Below are 17,891 nucleotides of genomic sequence, written 5' to 3' on the forward strand. Positions count from 1 at the left end.
AATTTAGAAAGTACCCAGAATCCCCTAAATTTGCTGATGTAATCAGAATATAATTCAGCCAATGATTTTTCAAAGTTTGTGTCTCATGACTTGTGATGTAACCAGTTAATTTATGACAATGCAATCTTAATAAAAGAGCAGAGGACCTAAGAGATTTTGATACAGTTCTGGGTGAACTCACTGCCATTAAGTGGGACCCAAACTCTCTCCCGAAGGCTGTTGATCTATATTTATTTATTTATTTATTAGTGGTGTGCATGTGGATTTCTTCCCCTTACAGGCTTATTTTCAAAGCACTTAGCCTCCCAAAGTTCCATAGAAACCTATGGAACTTAGCCTCCCAAAGTGCTTTGAAAATATGCCTCCAAGTCTCTTACAGTTGAAAATAAAGGGCCAGGTATGATCCTGTTCTGGGCGTGGTCCTAGGCAATTATAGCCTAAAAATTGGACATGGATCCTAGCAGTAAGCACTTGTGGAGGAGTAGCCTAGTGGTTAATGCAGTAGACTTTGATCCTGGGGAACTGGGTTCAATTCCCACTGCAGCTCCTTGTGACTGTGGGCAAGTCACTTAATCCTCCAATGTCCCTGGTACAAAATAAATACCTGTATACATATGTAACCTGCTTTGAATGTAGTTGCAAAATACCACAGAAAGGCAATATATCAAGTCCCATTCCCTTCCCCTATTCTATAAATGGTGGCCAACTCACAACACAGGTTATAGAATAGTGCTGAGCACATTTTTTGTTTGGCTCCCAAATTTGTGTGCTATTTGTAGAATTTCCCCCCTCTGTGTGTGTTTGTGCGTACATGTGCTTCTTTGCTGATGCTATTAATATTTTAGAAAAGTGTTGCATTTGTTAACCCTTTTCTAAAATATTAGGGGTTTCTATATAGATCTATATGTCCATTTCCCAACCTAGACAACCATTACTGTATCTATTTTGATTATGTTGTATTTTAATGTTTGGTTTTGTGTATTGTTTATTAGATTCATAGCGGGTTCTAAATGGTAGGGTTACAAACAAGATAATGCCTTTATCAAACTGAAGCAAACAAGTAGGGGAATGAGAAATAAGAGCATCAAAAAGTGATATTGGGAAGTCAGTTTTCATGGCCTTAAGGGTAAGGAGCAGCAATTTGAACTTAATCGCATGGAGGCGTATTTTCAAAGTACTTAGACTTACAAAGTTACATAGCAACCTATGGAATTTTGTAAGACTAAGTGCTTTGAAAATGAGCCCCATAGACTACTAGAATTCTAGAACACACATTCTTGTCACCGCAACCTAGGTAGGTCCTTATTCAATTCCCCCTGTAGAATACACATATATATTTGCACCTACCACAGAGCACATGAAAATTTGTGCATTTGAATCTGGAATAGTTCCAGGGCGCTCTTTTAAAAATGCACATATGTGTATGCTGCCTTTATAAAATGAGAATGATATAGATGTATGGAACACATCCTGTTATAAAAATCCCCTTTATATCATCCAGTCTGTCAGTCCCACATTCATACAGGGTTTCATTCAATCAGATACGATAGTTCTCTTATCTGAAGAAACCATCTTCCTCTCAGTGAGTTATGAGCTAGATCCAGTGATGCATAGACCTTAGTTTAAAAAATTGAAAAATGGCATGTTTTTATTAATGTAAAATATATTCTGGATAGTACTGACAAGCATATTTTAAAAGAATATGATTATACACTTGGAGTAACAGATTTCATGGAATTCATTCAACACCATAAATTTTTCATTCTAAATTTGAAAGACAAATGATTGCTTTCGGTAGTCGCAGCACTATAGTCTACTATTTCAAAGAAATTAATATTTCATCCAGTAAAGTGAAATACTGAATATTCAGTCATTCGATATGTCTCTGTCAAAAATAATTTAATTCATACCTATGGAAGATAACTGTACAGGTCAGTGTTTCCCAAGTCCGGTCTTGGAGTGCCTTTTGCCAATCAGATTTTCAGGATATCCACAATGAATATGCATGAGGAGATTTGCTTATAATAGAGGCAGTGTATGCAAATCATGCAATGCCTGCAAAATAAATCCTACTATTGTAGAAAAGAATCAAAAATATGGATTCTTTTCCAAAATACATATAGCAATGATAACAAAAGCATGCATATTTAGCTTTATGTATAACTGGAACAGCCTTACAAAATAAAAAAATAAACAAGCAGCATGTTTCACTATTAATATGTAAAAGTAAAAGCACATACACACAGAAGTATCTGCATGTCTAAAGAGCAATGATTGAGAACCCATCTACCAAACATCAAATATTTTGCAATTCAAGGTAGTTTTGAATGCCAGAGAGGTAAGGACAAGTCTCTTCTCAAGCTTTCCTCCAAACCCAGATCCAGACAAGAAGTTTGCTGAACGTTATGTCTGACTCAGAGCCTTATACTGTACATGCTGACAAGGGTATTTTCCTAGGTATATTGGTATTCATTCTAAAACAAATTATCCAGTTCCCAGAGGGAGATTTGAAGCAAATCCTGGATTTCTGATAACCCTTCAAAACCAAACAGTAGGGTGTGGGAATGGCTCTTACAAAAACCACAGGGCAGACAAGAGGTTCTTTATATGCAGAGTTTATTGCAAGGATGTCAAGCATGGTGCAGTGTGGAGTCTGTTTGACATCCTTGCAATAAACTCTGTATATAAAGAACCTCTCGTCTACCCTGTGGTTTTTGGAAGAGTCATTCCCACACCCTACTGTTTGGTTTTGCTTGTTTGTTGTTGTAGGGACTTGTGTTCCTCCACCTTACGTGGTAATCTTCCTACTTTCTGACAAAACCCCATGATGATACATTATGGGACACATAGCACTGAATTCCAATGTGTAGACATATGGACTACAAATGCCACACAGCTTTAAAATGTAAGTTTAAAGCCAGGATTGGCCAAAAAAGCCTTCTTCCTTGAAAATTTGGCAGCCCCACATATATCTTTTGAATTCTCACCCATATCATGCCTGGGATGCACATTCTTTATATTTCTGCATGCTGTGGTATAAACATATAGGCTGCACATAATCTAAAATGCTGCTTTTATGTACATGCTGATTTGCATATTGTACAGTAAAACTCTTTTTAAATGTGTAAATAGCAGATAACTATTCTAAAATTGTTTTCTGTCTCTGTACAAAATCTCAATATGGAATGCTTTTTCCTCTGGATTTTATATATGGTGACTAAAGTTGTGCACACAAATCAGCACACATAGCTGATTTGAGAATGCAACTTAATTGATTTAATGTGCTAATCAGCACCAATAATTGACTGTTAATGATAGAGTACCACTGTTTCTTTTATAAATTATTTCTGGTAGTTTATTTTTGTTATCATTCAATAAAATAGCTTTAAACATAATTAACTGTTAACAACCAATTATTGGTTTTAACTGCCATTAATTGGGAGTTACCTGAATATCATATTCCATAACACTATGCATAATTTCAAGGGGGTGTGGACATGGTCATTTTGGGGAGCATTCCAGGGGCATCCCAGAACTTAGGTACATTGAGGTGCATTTTCAAAGCACTCAGATTTATAAAGTTACATGGAAGTCCAAAATCTGAATAGGAAAGAAGGTAATTTTTGAGCAAGAAAAACATCTATCTTTTTTTTTTCATACAATTTCAAACAAAGTTTTGTGATTTGGACGTTTTGTTTTTTGGTCTATTTTCAGAAAAAAAAAACCTGAATAAGTACAAAATGTAGAAAATCAAGCCACTAGGATGCAGAAGGAGCCAGCATTTTTAGCATATTGGTCCTCCAGACATCCCAGGAGAACAATGAGGCACCCTAGTGGGCACTTCTGTGCATTTCATAAAAATGCTCCCAGGTACACATCTCACTTTTGCAGCAATCAAACAGGGGCATGTGATGTACAACTAAATGCATGTTCTTATGAAGGATATTATGCTATGTTTTAGGTCATGTAGCACCTCAAGGCAAGTTACTTTCATGTATAATAATGGTTTAATTCTATAAAGGGTTGGCTAGTTTTAGGAAAGCATATAAATGACTTTATTCTAGTCATCAACCCACTTATGTACATAAAGGCCTTTTGATGATACTAACTAGCAAAATAGTACACATCATGATTTGATGATGTGTACGTTGATGGTGGTCATACACATGGGTGGAGTTTGAGTGGACCATGGGCAGATTGTGGAATTACATTGCATAAATTATAGAATAATATAATTTACACGTATTGGACTAGATTCTATATATAACGTCTAAAAAACTGTTGCCAAAATGAAATATAACTAGGCCTAATTTTCTGTGCAGTTTATAGAGTATGCTGAGCACCTATCTGAGTGACTAAATTTAGTTGCGGGCAGTTGCGCCAAAACGTGGTGTAAATGCCGACACCTAAATTACATGCAGACTGGGTGTAATCTATAAGCATGTGAATAGATTTTAGAAATATCCACAATCCGCTCATTCCATGCCTGTGACCACACCCCCCTTTCAACTATGTGACTTAGAATTTACACGCATCACATTATAAAATACACTTAGACAGTTCTGCATGTAAATTCTAATTAATGCTAGTTTGTATCAACAATTGCTTGTTAATTGGCAATTATCAGTGCTGATTGACTTGTTAATTAACTAAGTTGCACACACAAATCCAGAATATAACTGGATTTGTACACGCAACTTAAGTCACACTATATAGAATCCCGAGGATTCTGAGTAACATCTTATACTAGCTGTAGGACTGGTATAAGTGATTGCACATTAAATGTAAGCACATTTTCTACCACTTGAGCTAATATTCCATAAAGAAAAATAGATGTCTACTTTTCTTTATAGAATGAGCTTGAACTGGAGGTTATCCAAGGCACCCAATTAAAGAATTATCCTCCACACAATTGTAAAAGAAATAGGAAAAGGGGATTCAAAAGAGATTTGAGCAAGTTTCATGAGGAAATGTCCATAAAAAAAGTTAGACTTGTGAGAGCCGTGGCTTATCCATGGAAATGTACCATGAGAAACATATCAAATTTTGAGTTCTGCTGCTGGCTTCAGAGACAGGATGCTGGGCTCGACAAACCTTGGTCTCCCTTAGCATTGCTTTTCCTATGTTCTTATCTGGAAAGTTACGTATAATATTGCACATAGTATAGAAAATAAAGTCTCATATTCAGTCTATAATGGAAATGCTGACTTGAAATTAGTGGCAATAGTGGAGATTGTGTTGCATTAACAGCCATGGTTCGGATACAGTTAAATGGAGCTAAATCCTATTCTGAGTCTATCCTCTTTCACCTTCATCCTATACCTCCTCATTCTAGAGCTTCCTTTCAATTGATCATGGACAGAGCTGTTATAAGTGTGCAATATCAGTAGTACTTGTGTCAGGCCCTGAGACATTCCCTTATATGCCAGATGAAGCCTGGGTTTTCCTGCCATATCCACCTATACTGGTGCCTGAGCGCCTCAAGGTCATGGTGTATTCTGAATTGTCTGCAAAACACAAGTTGGTGGAGATAGGGTTCAGGTGATGGGTCTTCTTGGCTTCACATACATACTTTTTAAAGACATGTGAAATGTTCCTCACATAGCCTGTGACAGAGGGCAACAGCCAGAATGGGGTGGGGGGGGGGGAGCTGAGGGGGTGGGTAACCTGCAAGTAGGTTTGACATCATAAAGCTGAAGCCAGTCTTCACCCACTTTACCCATGGAGGTTTTCGTTTTCCCCAATGCAGCTGCTATCATCTTAGTACACCCAAAACAATGTAATTGATAGGGTGACAAGCTCCGCCTACTGGCTTCAGTCCAGATAATGGGCCAGACAGGTCCATGCCATCTCCTGTTATCAAACCTCCTTGGTATGTAGTTTATAGGCATATGAAAAACCAATATAATTTATTTCAGAAGAAAAACCTTGCTAAATCTGACCCTGCCTTTTTCTAGTGTTTGCACATGAGTGGTGTTGTGATCTAGGGACACTGCTTCACAGTCACTTTTCAAGGCTACTCCTGATACTGATGGCTGCCCATGCTTTCATGGAGACATTGTAGGGTGGCAGATGGTAGTGGTACTTAATATTTCTCCGGCATAGGAGGACCAGGAGCTCAGACTCCCGCATGGATAAATTTGGCTCCCTTCACATTGACATCGCTGTCCACAATGAGGAATGTTCTTCCACATGCAGAGGTATGTATATGCATGTTTTATACAGTGGGGGAAATAAGTATTTGATCCCTTACTGATTTTGTAAGTTTGCCCACTGACAAAGACATGAGCAGCCCATAATTGAAGGGTAGGTTATTGGTAACAGTGAGAGATAGCACATCACAAATTAAATCCGGAAAATCACATTGTGGAAAGTATATGAATTTATTTGCATTCTGCAGAGGGAAATAAGTATTTAATCCCTCTGGCAAACAAGACCTAATACTTGGTGGCAAAACCCTTGTTGGCAAGCACAGCGGTCAGACGTCTTCTGTAGTTGATGATGAGGTTTGCACACATGTCAGGAGGAATTTTGGTCCACTCCTCTTTGCAGATCATCTCTAAATCATTAAGAGTTCTGGGCTGTCGCTTGGCAACTCGCAGCTTCAGCTCCCTCCATAAGTTTTCAATGGGATTAAGGTCTGGTGACTGGCTAGGCCACTCCATGACCCTAATGTGCTTCTTCCTGAGCCACTCCTTTGTTGCCTTGGCTGTATGTTTTGGGTCATTGTCGTGCTGGAAGACCCAGCCACGACCCATTTTTAAGGCCCTGGCGGAGGGAAGGAGGTTGTCACTCAGAATTGTACGGTACATGGCCCCATCCATTCTCCCATTGATGCGGTGAAGTAGTCCTGTGCCCTTAGCAGAGAAACACCCCCAAAACATAACATTTCCACCTCCATGCTTGACAGTGGGGACGGAGTTCTTTGGGTCATAGGCAGCATTTCTCTTCCTCCAAACACGGCGAGTTGAGTTCATGCCAAAGAGCTCAATTTTTGTCTCATCTGACCACAGCACCTTCTCCCAATCATTCTCGGCATCATCCAGGTGTTCACTGGCAAACTTCAGACGGGCCGTCACATGTGCCTTCCGGAGCAGGGGGACCTTGCGGGCACTGCAGGATTGCAATCCGTTATGTCGTAATGTGTTACCAATGGTTTTCGTGGTGACAGTGGTCCCAGCTGCCTTGAGATCATTGACAAGTTCCCCCCTTGTAGTTGTAGGCTGATTTCTAACCTTCCTCATGATCAAGGATACCCCACGAGGTGAGATTTTGCGTGGAGCCCCAGATCTTTGTCGATTGACAGTCATTTTGTACTTCTTCCATTTTCTTACTATGGCACCAACAGTTGTCTCCTTCTCGCCCAGCGTCTTACTGATGGTTTTGTAGCCCATTCCAGCCTTGTGCAGGTGTATGATCTTGTCCCTGACATCCTTAGACAGCTCCTTGCTCTTGGCCATTTTGTAGAGGTTAGAGTCTGACTGATTCACTGAGTCTGTGGACAGGTGTCTTTCATACAGGTGACCATTGCCGACAGCTGTCTGTCATGCAGGTAACGAGTTGATTTGGAGCATCTACCTGGTCTGTAGGGGCCAGATCTCTTACTGGTTGGTGGGGGATCAAATACTTATTTCCCTCTGCAGAATGCAAATAAATTCATATACTTTCCACAATGTGATTTTCCGGATTTAATTTGTGATGTGCTATCTCTCACTGTTACCAATAACCTACCCTTCAATTATGGGCTGCTCATGTCTTTGTCAGTGGGCAAACTTACAAAATCAGCAAGGGATCAAATACTTATTTCCCTCACTGTACATAGAGCGAACGTTCTGCCATTGTACTGGATGTTTTCTCAATGTGGAGACCACTAGCACCATTGCATGTTTTGCATAGTGTATTCCTAATTAGCAGAGATGTTTATCACATAACACCTATGAGGTCCACAGTGCATCTTTTAAAAAATATTTTTGTGTATCTTGAATATCAGAAACCGTTTCCATTATGGACTTAGTTTTTTTCACGTTTTCCGATACATTTTTTTTTTTTGTCATTTGAACGCTCAGCATTACCATAAGCTAATTTTCTTTCAGATTTTTTTTTAATGTACTCTGAGCTCCCTTTGGTGATAACCTGCTACGTAACCAGTGACAAACTACCCAGCATATTATACAGTTAACTTAGGTGCCACACTAACTTTTAACACAGCAAGTTGTAAGTTACCATGCACTAGTTACTGGTTTACAGTGTAAAGTGGAAAATGTCATGGAATTTGTAGGAAATGGGCAGGGATTGTGCCTTACAGTTAACACAGAGGTAGTTGCTATTTGTTAATTATTAATATGATAGACAACATAGCACAGTTTGCAGCCTTCAATGGACACATCCAAATGTATTGCTTTATCTGCAATGCAGTTAATCTACTTTAGCAATTTTTTCTCTGCATTAACTAAATCAGAAAAAGCTGGGAATGCCTTCAACAGATAGCACAAAGGTTTTGCAGTAATTGTATAATAATTTAGCAATTACTATGTGGTATCTGCAAAGCCGTACTACAGATTAGAAAATAGTCCTCAAAATTGAAAGCAAGCTGTCACAGTGCACTAAATAAAGCAACAGTCTCTTTCAACCTTTCATAAAGACTCATGCTAGGAAACTCTGACAAGAATTGTGTCTGTTGTGCTCTCTCCTGCCTTGTAGACTTATTGCATCTAAAATGAAAATAAGAATAGGAAAAACTGAAAGTGCAGTTATGGTTTAAGGCTGACCACATATCCTCTCTGCCCCTGTCACACTTGATCAGCATGTTAAGCAGTTTGTGCTGATTTCTGTCTTTCTAGTTGTTTTAACATGCATTAGAGGATGACTCGGTTGCATACTACCATCTTAACAGAGATTAAAATTTGTGCTAGATGCTAGATACTTAGTAAAAGGCCCTCTTAACAACAGAAAAACACACTGTAGAATTTAAATCATTATGGAATATGAAAAAAAAATCTAGGAAATAATAAAAGGTGTTATGTGAGTCCAGAAACTGGGAAAACATGGCATACCTGAGAAGGCGCTTCTAAAATATAGGAAAGTAACCCTCCAAAAGGATATCAGACAACATAAATAATAGGCAATGAATGTGACAATCTAAGCCCTCCACCTTAACATTCCATTTCTTGGATCACTGTGAAGGGGGCTGGGGAGAGTCAAAATCATTTTAAAATCTAAGAAAAGCTTTAGCTGAAATAGATAATACCTATCTCTTACAACATTTATTTTCTCAGTGCATTTGCATATGGACAGCATAATACAAAGGAGGTTTCCAAACCAAAGGCATATCATAACACGTGAAGACATTTCTTCCTCTGGTCCTAAATAAGACTGCTTAGGTCTAAAGAAATGCACACTTTCCCTTAGGAACAGAGCCTGTCAATTTTAAAAAGACAGGGCAGCAGTATATAGTATGAAGATGAGAGTTTTCTATACTGAAAGAACAGAGCCTTGATTAATCATATCAGATGATTTTAAGCTGGCCCAACATGTAGATGACAGCAAAAGCCAAAAGAATGTTTGAATGAGAAGAGAGAGGTTAACTCTCCAGTGCAGACAACTCTAAGCTATCTACTGAATGATCTAAGCCAACAGGTCCAGATCTACTTTCTCCACTGCTTCTATTCAAAGTCAGAAAAAAGGCCTTGCTAATGGGAAGAAGGGCTTAAGGGCTGTTTAATACCTCATACACTTACCCCCCTGTTTACTAAAGCTTAGCTCGAGTTATCTGCAGCACGGCCTATTTTATTCCTATGGGTCCTACTGCAGATAACTTGAACTAAACTTTAGCAAACAACCCCCTTAGTTATAATTGTGGAACACAGAAATATGGGAGTGTAGGAATTTGCACAAGCAAAATAAAATCTGTTTCTTTTCAGAAATTTGGCTGTTTTCTCCAATTTTCACTGAGGTCTTTTTACTAAGTTGTGGTAAACACTAATGCATGCTTACCACATATTTCAAAGTGCTACCTGGGGGCGGAGGGTGCTCAGGCATCCTGCGGTAACTGTAAGATTGGCGCATGCTTCCTACATGCTAAAAAATAGAGGGGCCCTTTTATTAAGCTGCGTAAGCGTCTATGCACACCCGTGTGCCAATTTGGAGTTACCACCCACCTACCGCGTGGCTCTTGCAGTAATTTCATTTTTGGCACACATCCGATACGCACATCTGAAAAATAATTTTTATTTTCTGGCGCACATCCGCTACATGCGTCAAGTGGCATTTGACGCACATAGGTCATTACTGCACGGTTACTGCATGAGACTTTACCACTAGGTTAATGGCTGGCAGTAATGTCTCAGACCCAAAATGGACGCACACCAATTTTTATTTTCCCGCAAGTCCATTTTCTGTAAAAGTTTTTTAAAAGGAATGTTTTGCAGGCGCGCTGAAAAATGGATCTGCACGCGCCCAAAACATGCGCCTACACTACCGCAGGCCATTTTTCAGCACACCTTAGTAAAAGGATCCCAGAATTTATTGTTTAATGCTGGGGCATATATGGGGGCAGAAAGTAGGTATTCTGCGCTAATTAGTTTGCACAGCTACATTGCTGAATGCTAACCGATTAGCAGGTGGTTAACGCAAGCGCCCTTGCCACCTACAAAATACATGGTGGTAAGGGCTCACACACTAAGGGCCATGCACTAACAGGGAAATTAGCCAGAAAAAATGGAAAATGGAGACATTTTACTGCTGCACTAAAAGTGGTCTCAGCACATGTGCAACTTTCTTTAAATTAGTCACCTTACTTTCTAACTCTTCTTACTCTCTTACCTATCTATATGTTCCATCTTTGCTTATACCCTTCGCTATTGATTACAATGTTCCATTGCATATTGTGTTGACATTGTAAGTAGTATACTATTAGAAAACCTCTAAATATGAAAAGGGAATTTAAAACTTGAAATGTTAATACCAAACTCCAGAGAAGTTTGAAAATAAAAAAGCTATCTTTGTGCCTCACCCTCCTGTAACCTTCAGATTTCAACCAGGAAATCTCTAGGTGAATTTTAAACAATTGAGAATGCGTGACGATTTCCAGGAGCAGTTTCTTTCCTGAAGCAGCCAACAAATGGGTGAAACAAGGTGCTCTTGTTGAGGGAGATGCTTGCTTTTCACCTTGGATGGGACTGGATGGCAGAGACTTCAAGGAGCAATTTCCCCAAGAGAAGCGTTAGTGGGCCTGCTCGCTTCAATTTGAACCGCAACCATAAGTATTACTATATTTACAGGTTCAGCGGGTTTTTTTTTTTTGCCTTACATTAACATATTCCTGTTCTAAGGGGTTTGTTTTTGTGTAGGGGAATCTTTTTTGCCCCAGGTCTCTTAGGACCAGTACCATTTTTTACCATTTTGTGTGGGTAATTGTTGATTTTGGTAGTGTTATTTGGGGTTCACGTTTTTTTTGTGTGCGTGTTTTTTATGTTTTGTGTCGTCACTCACCTGTCCTTCTTTTGGCAAAAAGGTTTTTTAAATCATCTGATTTTCTCTGTAATTAAAGTTTTTGCAGATGATTCTTTTTTTTTTTTTTTTTGTTACATTTGTACCCCATGCTTTCCCACTCATGGCAGGCTCAATGCAGCTTACATGGGGCAATAGAAGGTTAAGTGACTTGCCCAGAGTCACAAGGAGCTGCCTGTGCCTGAAGTGGAAATCAAGCTCAGTTCCTCAGGACCAAAGTCCACCACCCTAACCACTAGGCCACTCTTCCACTCCTTTTTCCCAGGTAAGGGACCTATGATAGTACCTCACTCCCAATATGGATAGTGGATTTTGTATACTGTTGGTATTTTCCCTATCGGGAGGCGTTTGAGGTTCCAATTGTTTAAAATTCCCCTCGAGATTTCCTGGTTGAAATCTGAAGGTTACAGGAGGGTGAGACACAAAGATAGCTTTTTATTTTCAAACTTCTCTGGGGTTTGGAAGTAGTATGCTACGCCATACTTTGTATTTTTATTTGAATATTTTTACTGCCGTAAGTGCCTATTGCTCATGTTTGATCTATTCTTACGGTACACTGCCTTGAGTGAATCCCTTCAAAAAGGCAGTAAGTAAATAAATAAATAAATGGGAAGACATGCACTGGGGATGGTGCTGCTCACTTTTTAGCGCTGCTTAGTAAAAGGGCCCCATTATTTTTGGGGTTTATTTTATATATTTTGTTAATAAAAACATTTTATCCTGAAGTATATGTGTCCCCTAGTCTTTGTACTTTTTGAAAGAGCAAAAAATTGATTCACTTTTACCAGTTCTACACCACTCAGGATTTTGAAGACATCAATCATATTCCCCTTCAGCCACCTCTTTTCCATGCTGAAGAGCCCTAACCTCTTTAGCCTTTTGGTCATTTTTCTCTGAACCTTTTCTAATTCTGCTTTATTATTTTTGAGATACAACGACCAGAACAGGGCACAATACTCAAGGTGAGGTTGCACCATGGAGCAATACAGAGGCACTATTGTATTCTTGATCTTACTTACCATCCCTTTCCTAATAATTTCTAACATCCTGTTTGCTTTTTTGGCTGCTGCCGCACACTGAACAGAAGATTTCACACCTAGATCTTTTTCTTGGTCCTGACTTCCATGGTGGACCCTAGAATCAGATAACTATAATTTGGATTATTCTTTACAATGTGCATCACTTTGCATTTGTCCACATTAAATTTCTTCAGCCATGTGAATGCCTAGTCTTCCAATTTCCTGAGGTCTTCCTGCAATTTTTCACAGTCCGCATGTGCTTTAACAATTTTGAATAGTTTTATGCCATCTGCAAATTTAATCACCTCACTTGTCATTCTGATTTCCTGGTCATTTATAAATATGTTAAATAAGTCTGTATTTCCTGCTCCATTTCTCTTCCAATTTGAAATGTGTCATATGCTGAGCTACTCCTTTCAGCTACAAAGGCTATACTTTCTAAGTGACTGTTTTCGAAGCTGCTATCAGTTATCAATGCAAGTTCAGATCTCACAGGATAAACAATCAATCTGCTGGAGCTTAAGGATGTTTCTCTATTTAGTGAAGAAGGAACTTCCATGATTCCCGTGAAATTGGATTTCTCTGGTCAACTCTGTAGTGGCTCCAGTGCTTCCCGCTCTGCAGGTCTATACAGATAGGAATAATTGATGTGGCTCTGCCCTGCAGGACCGTGAAGATAATTGATATTAGAGGGGGGCCTTCATTAACTTTCCTTTTCTTCTTCCCATGCTGGAAGATACTGAAGATAAAAGCAATGAATCCAAGCGTAACCAGAGAGAGCTGCTATACATGTTCTCTTTGTAAGACACCATCTTTAATTTCCAGATGAGATATTAATATACTGCCTCCTGTATGCTGAAATATCTCTTGCATCTTGATTATGAACATCATGAAAACCAAACCAGCTAGGGGTTATTAAAAGCCTACATTGAGGACCTGTGTACAATAACAAATACTTCTATTAGGGTCCCTTTTACTAAGCTGCATAAGCGTCTATGTGCGCCCAATATGCGCTGATTTGGAGTTACCACCCGGCTACCATGGCGCTTGTGGTAATTTCATTTTTGGCACGCATCTGATATGTGCATCTGAAAAATAATTTTTATTTTCTGGTTCGCATCTGCTACGCGTGCCAAGTGGCATTTGATGCGTGTAGGTCATTACCACTTGGTTATTGTGTAAGACTTTACTGCTAGGCCCATAGTAACATAGCAAACATAGGGATTGATATTTAAAATGATGTAACCACGCAGGACAGGCCCCAGCTGTCTGGAATATTTTGCTGTGAATTTCCGGACAAAGCCTTCATTCAAGATATTTAAAGTATGGTCTTAAACTATGATTTATAGAGTATTCTTATAAAACATAATTGATTTATTTCTGTTTTTCACATTTTAGTTAAGATTGATGGATATACTTATCCCCTATCTTATATTTACCATGACATTATATAAGTAATTTTGCAATATTTTATTGTGTCACAAATCCCCATCTTTATGTGTCACAATCATTTCAATTAATTATTTTAACTTATGTTTGCTTTAAAAAGTCTTGTTGTTTTGAATTCTAATTTTAATATTCTGTTTTAATTTTAATATTTTATACTGTATTATGGATTGTAAACCACCGTGATATGTCTAACAAATGGCAGTATAGTAAATGTGCAGTAAAAATTAAAAAAAACTAAAGTAAAAAAAAATGTAAAAAGTGCTTGAAAGAGCTCTGAACTAAGATTAAAGAGTTGTGGTCTGATATACTTGAGTCTGTGTGGAAGATCTGGAGGCATATTCAGAAGAGAACACAGAGGTGCTAGTAGAAGCCTGACTCCCTGATGAGAATACGAACTAGACTATTTAGAAAATACAGACTGGTGTAAACATTTTCATGTTCAGGGGGTCTCTAAGAATCATGATCAGGAGGACATGCTAACTGTCATCCAGTAGCTTTGGCAGACATTGCTGCATCCAGAGGCTGTAGATGTACAGGTGGAGATTGAGCAAGAAAAGCAGGTATTGAGGTACCCTCCTGGTAAAGTGCTGCATGACATTGTGTAATTTACCAGATACTCAGATGGAAAAAAGCTCTTGCTGCAGGTGAGAAAGGAAACTTCCCTTTCTTTTCAATACCACCCCATTCGGGTATTGTATGATATCTCTGCTTTGACTTTAATCAAAAAGTAGGAGATGTTTCTGGTGCTGGAAGTGCCTCTTAAAGAAGGTATTAAGAATCATTAGGCCTTTCCCTTCTGCTTGTGTTTTCTAACAGCATGCAAGGCTTATAAAGTAAAGACCTTGGAGAAAGCATAATCTGTTTTGCAAGATCTGGGGTTGTCTGTATCCCCTTCTTCAGGTTCCACAATCACTCTAGCCACCAAGAAGAAATTAACTCAATGATAACATGTTCTTAAGAGAGCTAAGAGGTCTACTTGTAAGCCATATAGGGCTGTGAACTAGCTGTAAGGGCTGGACATTCTTAATGACTTCAAAGGGCTATCATGGACACAGTCACAAGTTTTGAGTTTATATTATTTCTGGAATTCGATGGGCTTCTGTTACAGGTAAAGGTATCTGTGATGTTATGATGATGATGAACAGGGTAGAGTATTATGTTTGAATGTAAGCGAGACTAAGGAGGGGAAGTTGTCAATGTGGGCTACTGTTAAGTATGTTTATGTTTATTTAAAAATATATGAATCATTTTTAACATGTAAGCAATGTACAATAAAAATAAATATTAAATAAAAGGGAAAGGGAATGGGACTTGACATACCGCCTTTCTGTGGTTTATGCAGGGTTAAGTGATTTGCCCAGAGTCATAAGGAGCTGCAGTGGGAATCAAACCCAGTTCCCCAGGATTAAAGTCAGCTGCACTAGCCACTAGGCTACAAGAAAAGAATGCCAGTATATATCAAGAAAGATCTCAGTCATATCAAGAACATACACAGAGGGGCATAATCGAACGAAAATGTCTATCTCCATGGGCGTTTATCTCCGAGAACGGGTCCGTGAAGGGGCGGACCGAACCGTATTTTCGAAAAAAATAGACGTCCATGTTTTATTCGACAATTTGTGAGCTGGGCGTTTTTGTTTTTCAGCGATAATGGAAAATGAAAGCGCCCAGCTCAAAAACAAATAAATACAAGGCATTTGTTCGTGGGAGGGGCCAGGATTCGTAGTGCACTGGTCCCCCTCACATGCCAGGACACCAACCGGGCACCCTAGGGGGCACTTGTAACAATTTAAAAAAAACAGTCAAATACCTCCCAAGTCCATAGCTCCCTTCCTTTGGGTGCTGAGCCCCTCAAATCCCCCCACAAAACCCACTGCCCACAACTCTACACTATTACCATAGCCCTAAGGGGTGAAGGGGGGCGCCTACATGTGGGTACAGTGGGTTTTGGGGGCAGTTTGGAGGGCTCCCATTTACCACCGCAAGTGTAATAGGTGGGGAGGGGTGGGCCTGGGTCCACCTGCCTGAAGTCCACTGCACCCACTAACAACTGCTCCAGGGACCTACATACTGCTGTGATGGAGCTGGGTATGGCATTTGAGGCTGGCATACAGGCTGGAAAAAAAGTTGTTAAAGTTGTTTTTTTGTTTGGTGGGAGGGGGTTAGTGACCACTGGGGGAGTCGGGGGTGATCATCCCCGATTCCCTCCGGTGGTCATTTAGGGCACTTTTTTGGGACTTGTTTGTGAAAAAAAGGGTCCAAAAAAATTTGCACTAAAAACACCTTTCTTTTTTCGATTATCAGCCAAAGGCGCCCATCTCTCCTTGGCCGATAAACACACCCCAGTCCCGCCTTCACCACACCTCCGACACGCCCCCGTCAACTTTGTTCGTTCCTGCGACGGAGTGCAGTTGAAGACAGGGGCGTATCTGGAATCCGGCGGTAGGGGGGGCCACAGCCAGAGAGGGGGGGCACATTTTTGCCTCCCCCCCCCCCCGCCGCCGCCTCTCTCCACCCCCTCCCCGCCGTCAACCCTCCCCCGCTGCTTACTTTTGCTGGCGCCGAGGTCCGACCCGCAATCTCCGTTTTTCGTCTTCCTCCGTGGCCATGCTTCCAGGAAGTAACGCTGCAGTGCTGATTCGTTGAATCCAGTTCGACGTCTGACGTCAGACGCCGAACTGGATTCAACGAATCAGCACTGCAGCGTTACTTCCTGGAAGCATGGCCACGGAGGTAGACGAAAAACGGAGATTGCGGGTCGGACCTCGGCGCCAGCAAAAGTAAGCAGCGGGGGAGGGTTGACGGCGGGGAGGGGGGCCAGGGCAAAATCTGCGGGGGCCCAGGCCCCTGTGGCCCCACGCAGATACGCCCCTGCTTCACCCATAAGGGCTATGGTAGTGGTGTACAGTTGTGGGTAGTGGGTTTTGGGGGGCTCAGCACACAAGGTAACGGAGCTATGTACCTGGGAGCTTTTCATGAAGTCCACTACAGTGCCCTCTAGAGTGCCCGTTTGGTGTCCTGGCATGTCAGGGGGACCAGTGCACTACGAATGCTGGCTCCTCCCATGGCCAAAGGGCTTGCATTTGGTCATTTCTGAGATGGGCGTCCTTACTACTACTACTACTTAGCATTTCTATAGCGCTGCCAGGGTTACGCAGCGCTGTACAAGTTTAAACATGGGGAAGGATCGTCCCTGCTCAAAAGAGCTTACAATCTAAAGGTTACAAACTATGTAGTCAGTGTAGGTATCATGAGTGGGGAAGGCGGTTATGCGCCAAAAGCAAGGGAGAAGAGATGGGCTTTGAGTAAGGACTTGAAGATGGGCAGGGACGGCGTCCTTAGTTCTATTATCACTGAAAATCAAAAATGACCAAGTCTAAGGATGACCATCTAGGGACGACCTAAATTTCAAGATTTGGGCATTCCCAACTATATTATCGAAACGAAAGATGGAGCCTTTCTTGTTTCGATAGTACGGGTTTCCCCTGCCCCTTCACCGGGACATCCTGTGAGGACGTCCTCAGGAAAACTTGTGCACCCCTTTCGATTATGCCCCTCCATGTAAGTGGATTTAGGGTCCCTGATTGCAAAGTGATGGAAGGAGCACTGGCATATGGTACTATGACTTAGCTGAGGCCAATAGTATGTACATTTTAGGGGGTGGGGAGTGATATAAAATAGGGCATGGTTACAAATGAAGGCTCCTGGCTCCAGATTCCAGTCCTGGATCAAATGAGCTCAAAGAAAGGAGAAGGAAACTTGAGACAAATTTTCAAAAAAGAACCAGAGGAGAGGGTTAGGGAAAGGTACTGTAAGGGGAATGATTTCTGACGAGAACCTGGTAGAAATAAAGACAGTGGATCTTCTATATGTGGAGGATCCTTAAAGGGAGTCGAGGAGGGATGCAACATGATA

Source organism: Microcaecilia unicolor, chromosome 2 (assembly GCF_901765095.1).
Source record: "Microcaecilia unicolor chromosome 2, aMicUni1.1, whole genome shotgun sequence".
Taxonomy (NCBI): domain Eukaryota; kingdom Metazoa; phylum Chordata; class Amphibia; order Gymnophiona; family Siphonopidae; genus Microcaecilia; species Microcaecilia unicolor.